The 9,831-nt window shown below is 34.9% G+C and overlaps 1 pseudogene; it reads right to left on the bottom strand.

The window, feature by feature from the left end:
- Positions 1-250: 250 nt before the first annotated feature.
- On the bottom strand, positions 251-9,387 carry LOC121993101 (annotated as a pseudogene).
- Between the last annotated feature and the right edge of the window lie 444 nt (positions 9,388-9,831).

The raw sequence follows: 9,831 nt of genomic DNA, 5'->3' as shown, positions 1-9,831 counted from the left end.
AAGATTGGCCAACGCTCTAATGCAACAAGAACCCTGATTTACCCTAACGATTCAAATGTTCATCATCATATGACCATAATTGCTGCATCAAATCAATAATTCTTACCAATGTGCGATTGTTTGCAGAATTCCTAAACTAAATCCTAAATGAACCAGATGTGACGATACATGAGCAAGCATTATTAAAGACAGTACAAATGAGAAAATTTAGGAGCTAGTTGTTCAAGAAGTGGAATATAAGCTAGCTATGCAGATGAATTTTAAAGATCCAATTTTAAACATGCGGGAATTACGCATGAGTACTGGATAAACATAAGCAAATATTCATAGCATGAGGATTATGTCCCATTTGCAAACAGCTCGATGGGTAGCATCAGCCTATTTTAACACAAAAACTAGAGGCTGCAATATCCATTCCAAGTTTCACACTTGCACCATAGTACCATGGCAAGCTGACATATGTATCACCTCTACGAGCTCTCTAATTTTTTTTTAGCATCCCTAATACACATATGGCAGTATCCTCCATGGAACATGCTTGCAGTATTCTATTCTACCCAGATCTCTTTATACTTTTGCGAGCACCTGGCTTCATCTCGTCTCTCCCTCCAAATCAGTAGAATAAGGAGGTATGTAGGATAGAAGTAGGGAATAGCAGAGCTGCAAGAAAAACAATAAATCAAGCATTGCTATCTACTTCTAGTAGCTAACAACTTAGATGGGGTTGAACAGGTATCATCACCTTGCACCACACAGCAAGCTGAATGAAAGCGCAAGCAGTAGATCACCAAGGTAATTGCAGTGTCTTGCAATTCCCCTGAAAACGAGATGATTAAGGAACTTAGAGCAGAAATCTTGACAAAGTATTTTCAGCAGAAAAGTAAGCTGTACGATCTAGCACTAGTGTTCCCATGGAAGTAAGTTGTAGATATACAACATACACCAGAAAAAGGGGAATGACAATATTTATCTGAGTGAAGAATGAAGATCCATTCTAAATTACATGAGAAGCAAATTTAAGGACTTGTAGGCAGCTATGCAATCAAGTTTCTGATTTTAACTGGTTACAGATAATTAAACAAAAATAACTGAAACAAATTCAAAACAATGAAGTTGAACAAATTTACCAGTAACCCGAAGCAAGTAGTTTTCCCCCAACCACGTTTGGAGGTTTACCCCATATGGGAGCTTTAGGATCCTTCTTAAATACATGCTTTTGCGTGTTAGCTCCTCTGAATATCATGTAACTGCATGATACCTCAGAATAATCAATACAAACTTGAGCAACATTAGTTTCACCATCTCCTAGAATATGATTTACTATATACTTTTCTCCCAAAAGCAAAAAAGTAACTTTAACCAATCAGGAAACCCAAGCAATTGGCAACAATGGCAGCTTTTGTCAGCTCAACTTTGCTTTTCAGAAGCCACCAGCCCTGACAAGTTTGACAAACCAAGTTGGAGACTCTAATCTAATAATTTGCACCAAATAAGACTTGAGTTTACAACTTAAAGAAAGGCATCAGCAATTGATATATGTTAAGCTACATACCAGTGAAACTATTATATCAGGAAAAAAAACCGAAGCAATTTTTGCTTGGTTAGCTTCCTTCAGCAGCAAAATTCGTATATAAATGGTTAAATCAGATTGGCCAAATATCTTCATCTTGTTAACAACAAGCTAGATAATCATCTAATAATAATATATGATTAAACTCCCTGTTCCTTTTTCTCGATCCTTCAGCTATGTGCCACCCAATAGGGTATGCAAGACCAACTCTGAAATAGGAGAAAGCATAGAATTGATTGAAAATGGTTAAATTTAACCAAGATTGTACAGGTAGAGTCTGATATACTTGGCCAATACTTAGCATATTCCAAATTAGTTTTCATTTCCCACAAACAATTCATCTGTATTTCACAATGTCAAGATTGGAAATGTACACAAACTTGTGATAATTCTTGTCATTTCAGGGTGATTCAACCAATCACAATTTATTCAGAACCTTCTCCAACCACTCCAATCTGAAAAAAAACAGCTAAAAGCAGATTTCATCTCCATTGCAAAAAGAATACACCCATTTCCTATCGGAATTGAACTTTGGAGAAGAGTTAAATGCCCTTGCCTTAAGGCATTTAGAGTCGAACTAATCACTATCTAACTTGTGACAGACAGATATATAATTAAATACCTTCTGTAGTGTCTATCACGAAACAGAATCCCTTGAAAAATATTTCCTATTTGAAGTGAACTTTTCAGAAGAGTTAAAACGTCTTTGCCTTACTTCATTCAGACTCAATATCAAACTAGTCACATCTAACTCATGATAAAACTAATCGAAACCCATCTGTAGCATCTATTGAGAAACAAAATTTCCTGAAATTTCTATTGACTCAGAAGATACTCTCATCAAAAGGAAGATGAGGCTGATGTCAATTTACTCAGAGTGACAATCATAATAGACATGAAATCATAAAAAAAAATCAAAATATTCAGATTTTTGTTTATTTCTAAACTTACACAGGAAGGATGAAACAGGGTAAGATCTAGGACAGGTATGTTTTGACATTCGCTACCTTAGTTTTCTCTTACCCTGAAATTCTCTCCCTTTAACGATTTCAGATTTATTCTGCCAGCATTGAGCCAAAACAAACTTGCCAAACTTTGCCATCTAGCCAGATACCAAATAAGATTTACATGAGTGGCCCACTCATATAATTTTTTCTAATGAAACCATTTGTATTTGTTTAAGTTGGAGTTTCACATTGTGAAGATATGAAGATTCCTTATTAACCAACCGAAATTTAGTGTTAAAGGAAAAGAGATAATTTAAAAAGGATATAATGTAAAAATATCAGTATACTCAAACAAGAAAACTGAATATGAATCCCAAAAAGATTGGTACTTTTGGGTGTCCTGCAAATCTAATAAAATTATCAATTCATCAGGGCGTGTACTGAGCATGGACAACATGCCCAATCATTACACATGTAACAGTTTCCATTCTGAAAGTGATAAACATAGTTCTGGCATTGTGAAACTGAGTTGCAACATGCCTGGATACTGAAAGTGAAGGGAATAAAGACTAAATCTCCAAATACCAGCATGAAACCCAACCTTTCAGCTATAATATCCCATCTATAAAGTAAAAGTACGACCAAAAAGTAGAAAATTAATATGATGACCAAGATTCACACAGAAATAGAAACGAGTCAGGATAGAACAGAAAACATTCATGATAGGATCTCAAAAATTAACATTGCCAATATGGAGACATATTCCCATTCTTTACATGTAAATGAGAATTACTAGAACCAAAATGTGATTAAACAAAGAAGAAAAATCAACAGGTACAAGCATGCTCTGTTTTATACCTCCAGAATCCTCCTAAATACAGAAATTGAATTAATTTATTATATCTTTTACAATTGTCCTTTGAAGCCATCACAGTTTATAAAAAAGACACCAATAATCATGGGTTGCTAATCACGACACATAAGATATTCAATTATCTATAGTAATATTATAGATAGGATTTAAGTTAAATATATTTATAGACCTAAATATGGTATGAAATTAGGCATAAAACTAAACATACCCTAGACTAGATTATCCCCAATAGTTTTTTTTGACATTGCCCCTCAGGTTAGAATATGGCCTGTTACACAAACATAAATTGAGTAGCAGAAAATGTCAATAATTTATTTTCTAGGAACTGTCTAAGGAGTGGATGGGGATCAAATTTATACAGGAACTGTTGAAGAGAGATAAGGGATCAGAACTGTGGAACTAGTCTTCAGTGGATGCAATGGAAAGGGAAGGTGGGGAAAAGTGGGGAGAAACAAAGGAGGGATGATTGTCTGTCGGGATTGAGGGAAGCAGAGAAAAGAGAGAAGCAAGTGAGATGAGGCGACAGTAATGACACAGGTTAGGAAGGAGGATATAACTGGAAGGGATATAATGGGCAACTGAGCGGGCTGTCATACCAAGTTAGAACTTGGATACCTTATTCATTATCAAATAGATTTTATAATGTCTATAAACCTATGGATGATAGGGATGCTCCGAAGAGGTTTTTTTGACATTTAGTTGAAGTTCTCAGCAGTTAATCATTGGAGTATGCACTATGAACCGTAGGTGTGCAAGAAAACAGGATCTAAGCTTTAATGATAGTGAACCTGAAAGTGCCAAATAATAAGTGAAGGCTAGCATAGATTAGATACTTACGTGGAGGTCATGAACTCTTTGTAGAAGAAGTAATCGAGGACATATAACTATAAGAAGGAGAAATACATGAATTAACAAAAACAGATAATGCAAACACCGACAGCATGAAAATTTGATTGTATGTACCGTGCAAAATAGCTGATAAAGAATAACTGAAACATTTGTAGTGCCAGCTTCATAGCTCTTTGCTAATAGAGAGAGATTGATTAACAACCAACCCATCATTCCAGCTCGAACAAAGAAAAACCTACAAAGAGGCACAATATTTAAATGTTAAGGGAATAGTCATGATACTTGGTGCTTTTACATTTTAAAGTACATAGGCCATTCTTTTGCAATATGATAGCTTGATGTATGTGTGGTAATAAGAGAAAAGAAAAACAGTAATGATTACAGACCAAGAAAATCTGGAGAGTAACATTTAAATCTAACAAATCAAAATACGAGAGCAGAAATGTGAATAGAAATTGAAGCATAAAATAAGAACCAAAAGGAATATACTTCTTATTTTCTTAAGCTATGTACCTATTAGGCAACATCATAAATAAATACGATAAACAGATATCAATACACAAAAAGAACAGATGAAAATGTCTGCTAGCTCTAATTGAAAAAAGCCTTCTATATCATTGTCCAAAATCTGTCAATCAAATCCCACCTTCACCTCTTTACATGGGAAAAAACCAAAATCTATGTTAAAAATTAGGAATTCATAATACTCAAATACATGTAAATGGCAACACTTTAGTTCAAGTCCTAATCAAGTAACATACTTTATTCAAGTAATCAAGTAACTTTAAGCACAAGACGAGTTCAAAAAAGCCAGATATTACTTTTTTTTATTGTGGGAACAAAAGACAGATTTAATATGTTTCAAGATGTTGTAGTCAGAACCAAGGATACACAAAAGCAAGCCATGTTTTGCCAGCTTTAACTAGTAAAAGATTATAGATTTCTTTGGTGGCATGGCACCAACGATTGATGTAGTTGACCCCAGAGCTGGATGGTATTTCAGCAATCATCACTGTTGAGCATCACTAAACTTAAGAGTTCAAGTCCCTCGGGTAACATACTGTTAATTGCTGACACAAAAAGGCTTAGTCTCTCTTTTTTGTTTATTAAGGCATAATATCTTCCATCAGTCATCAATAAGCTGTGATAGTACCAGCTATCAGGAGTCAATTACATCAATGTTATCCTCCAGTGAATTTTAGGCAATGCTATATGAAGAAGATTCATAATAAAGTGGCACACAAGAATTGGTATTCATCATGCCATTATGCCAACAAATAGGAAAAACTTGTAAAATAAAGAACCAAGAAATTTACTTGAGGTCAATTCCAAAAAAATGAGGATTAAGTTGCACCCCAAACCACCTGATTAAAAACCATAAATAACAGGCATCAACAAGTATTCTGCAGAGAGAAGTTGGATAAATATATCATTGTGAAAGCAATGTAGGTTTTTCATCTCTTAGAAAAACATTAACATATAAGTGGAAGATAGCAAGTTAATCTAAAAAAGAGCCACGCATTAAGAAAGTTCATAAGGAAAACAGCGAATGAACAAGATTGCATGAAATCTTACCCTGTCATTGAGATCTGATGCTATAATTTTAGCAAATTGGTTGCTCAACTAATGAAATTCCAAAGGAGAAGTATAAGCACCAAAAGAGAACAATTACTCAATTATTTAGGTTGGGATACATGGATCTTCTCCATTACGCTTCATGCAAAGTTGCATCACTAGTAATACTCAAATCAATTAAATTATTTGTTTAATGCATTATCTAGAGTCTCCTTTGGCCTCTTACTACCCCATGCAGATCCATCTCTAATTGATTCAACTCATCCAACTAAAGAATCCATTGAGCACCTTTGAACATGCTCTTAGAACTATGCTCAATTTCTTCAACTAGTAGTATTTTTATTCCATCTTTGTTGGTAAGCCCACAAATCTAGCATTCTTGTCTCAGAGCACATGATGATCACATGAGACTTCAAAAGTTTTTCTCTATTTCAACCACCTACTCTTTATCCTATTAATGACATTTTCATTGATATCTTATCATGTAATTACATCACTATATCTACAATTCTTACTTACAAACATGTTATCAATCTTAACTTTTCTCTTGATTATTTTCCAACCTACATTTCATAGGTCGAATTTTAGTTTCTGCTTGACTTAGAAACTCTTGTTTCTAAATTTCTTCTACAAATTCAAATTTTTTTATTCTATTTACATCTCATAAATTAGTACAATATTATCTACCAATAACATATATTAAGGAGGTTTAACTTGAAAATAACTGATGATTCATCTAATACTAAAAGAGACTTAGAGTTGATCTTTAATGTTAATTAAAAGAAAATCAGTTATCGCACCCCCACTAATTTTAAAACTTGTGATTAAAGGTTTACATCAAGGGTACTATTATGTAAAAATTGTGCAAGTAACACAAGTAATATTCACAGGAGGTGACAAAGATTATTCATGTTTGATATACTATACAAAAGTTCACTCTCAGTTCAGATATCTATAAAAACCATCATCCATAAGATAGTATTTTGAATCCAATAACAACTAAATATATCTTAAGAGGAAAAACATCGCACCAAAATTTTCCATTAATTAGTTTTGGCTAGGGATATTAAAAGAGAATATAGGCACAACTTTCTGGGTGTGTGGACATAGAAAAACCATGGTAGTATTTTAGAAGGTTATGGAATATGATCAAATTATTAGACATCATTCTTGCACAAGCGTGTTACCTCCCTTAAAGCAAAATTAGTCAAATTTAACAAAAAAGAAAAGAAAAAAAAAACTAGCCTTTTTATCCTACCAAGTAGCAGATATGAGCAAATTACAAAGATTACATAAGATGAACAGCTAATACACAGTACCAGTCATGAACAAAATCTCCTGTGACGTGTGGTCTCAAAGAAGAACTCTGATTCTTTGACTTAAGACCAGTGGCATACAGAATCAAGGAAACCTGGAACAAAGTCAATAAATGTACATCTTAAGCAGGAACATGAATAATCAAAAATCAGATTTCAATTATTCATATTCCTACTATAGGGTATTTGAATAAAAATGGATGTAAAATCAGGGGTGGTCATTTGCTTCCGGTTTCAACGAATGGATGTGTTTCCCACATAAAGCGAGCTAGAAAATTAGATTCCTCGCTCCCATAATTTACATCAAAAGAATAAAATTAAGTAGCCAAACAAAATGAGTTGCATAGGCTCCTGTTCTGCGATTATGAGGAACTTAGTATCTAAGATACAGAATCAACTTAACCATCCTTACAGCAAAGTACCACTCCTAGCTGAATGAAGAAATCACATTATGTGGGAAAACATACTTGGTCAATAGGCATAATTGTTTGCATGATTAGTTAAGTAATGATCCAAAGGACAAGTGTCGTTTAAAAAAAAAAACTCAATTTAATCTTATCCACCTGTGCGATCACATAAGCCCTATCTCATTTTTTTTTCTCTTTAATGTTTTGTCTCCCTCTTCCCGGCCAAGACATTCACTGTCACTGCTGCCTCAAATGGCGAGCTGCAACCACTGGTGAGTGGTGACGTCATATGGGCCAAGTATTTGGAATTTGCTAAGTGGATCTTATTAAACCACTAAGCATTATATGGGGTTGTACTTGTATGTTAGTCGTCTAGATCTCTTCTAATTACGTTCAGAATCCTTTTCTCTCTTTACTCCTCAAACCTAAAAGAAGACAGTACAGTAATAAAACTAATTGAAACCAAGAGTATCACATTCAGGAACCACCACACTCACTAAGCTCCCAAGATGATCAAGTAATGTGTAGGACCTCAAAATGCTCAGAATATAGTCAGAAAATCACACCCAAACCTTGTCAAAAAAATTTCAGATATATATGACTAAATAATCATCATAGTGCAAATGTACTGTCAAAAATCGGAACAGGTTTTTTCCTTACTGAAAGCACACTTACAATCAGGCTGAGGATAAAAGTTGTGGATAGCAACTCAAATCCTTTGTCAGCTATGACCTACAAATAATTTCAAAAAGTAAACAATATCTTAATTATCCATTCATCAAAATTACTAAAATACTGCAACAATATAAAATTGCTAGATATGATGAATACTGAATTAAGTTGATATAATTTTATGCAAAAGACAAGTTCCCCTATCAACAGTTAATTGCAAGAACGTACCGTAGGGGGCATCCACTTCATATAAACACCAGTTGGTAAAAGTATCAGTAAAAGCAAAAGTAATAACAGCCCTGAAAAGGATGAAGAAAACAAGAATTACTGTCATGATTTGACTGCCATTAGATGGTATATCTCAAACAAATAGTTGTTTAATGTTTAGCTCAACGAGTAGTACGGTCCACAAAGACTGGTTTCCGTTGGTTGGTCCAGAAACCATTCCAGCCATTTGGACCGCCAATGGGTAGCGATGTGAAGATCTTACTAATGCTTTCCTATTAATCAGCTAAACAATAAATTTCCTCTATATTTAGATTGAAACCAAATAAGCAATAAGACATTATTCATAAACACTTGGTGGACATACCAGAAATCAGGCATAAATTGAATGGACTTTTTTATTCTACCAGAACCTGAGTTTTAAATACGAGAATGACCCAAAAGAAGAGAACACGAGAAAGTACGTCAAAATAAGGGTAGGCGTACCATTGCATCGGTAGTGGAGACGAGATCCATCAGAGAGAACGGCGCCAGGAACGATCTTGCCCGGAAGTACGGATCCGGCGACGGCCAAGTACCCGAAATAGCAGAAGAGGAGAATGACCTAAAGATCAAAAAAAAAAAAAATTACCACTCAATTTCAAGAACTTATGCGGAGAGAGTGAGAGAGCGACGAAAACAGGAGATGGCACTTACTGAGCTCCAGGAAGGGATCAGAGCGGAAAGAATAGCTTCCACTTCCATGTCACACTGTCGCTGCTTCTGCGCGATTACTCTCGATAATCCGCTGTCGGGAGATCGTACAAAGGAAGGGTTAGTTCGTCCACCACTGCTCTCGACTGGTGGTCTCACTGCGGCGCTCGTGTAGCGGAATGAGCGCTCCAGTTTATATCACAGACGGCCGTTCGTGAGATTACCTACGGAGGCTTCTCCGAACCGTCCGAACTATACAACTAACTCTCTATTCTCTATTTGGGAGGAGATGAGTAAAAGGGAGGAAAAGATAAACATGGATAAAATAAATTTTTACACTTATTTAGGAGAAAGTGAGCCATGAAGAAAAAGGGGAGAGAAGGATAAAGTTTCCCCTTGTATGTTCGGAATCAGCTAAATTCCTTACACCCCAAATTGGGGTGTAAGGAAAGGTAAGGAAAATTTATTCCAATTTTATCCTTATTTATTTTTTTACATGCAGATTTATTAAAAAAATAAGAGGATATTTTTGTAAATTTATATATTTAACCTTCATTTCCATCTCTTTCCTCTCAAATAAACTTTCCCTCCTTTCCAAACAAGGGTAAGATAAATATATTACTTTCCCTTCCTTTCCCTCCCTTTCCCTTCCATCCCCTTCCGTTAATGAATCTTATCTCACCCCATCCAAACAGAGGCTAAA

The sequence above is a fragment of the Zingiber officinale genome, chromosome 6B, assembly GCF_018446385.1.
Source record: "Zingiber officinale cultivar Zhangliang chromosome 6B, Zo_v1.1, whole genome shotgun sequence".
Classification (NCBI taxonomy): Eukaryota; Viridiplantae; Streptophyta; class Magnoliopsida; order Zingiberales; family Zingiberaceae; genus Zingiber; species Zingiber officinale.
The sequence above is the reverse complement of the archived record's forward strand: the minus strand, read 5'-3'. Positions and strand labels throughout refer to the sequence as shown.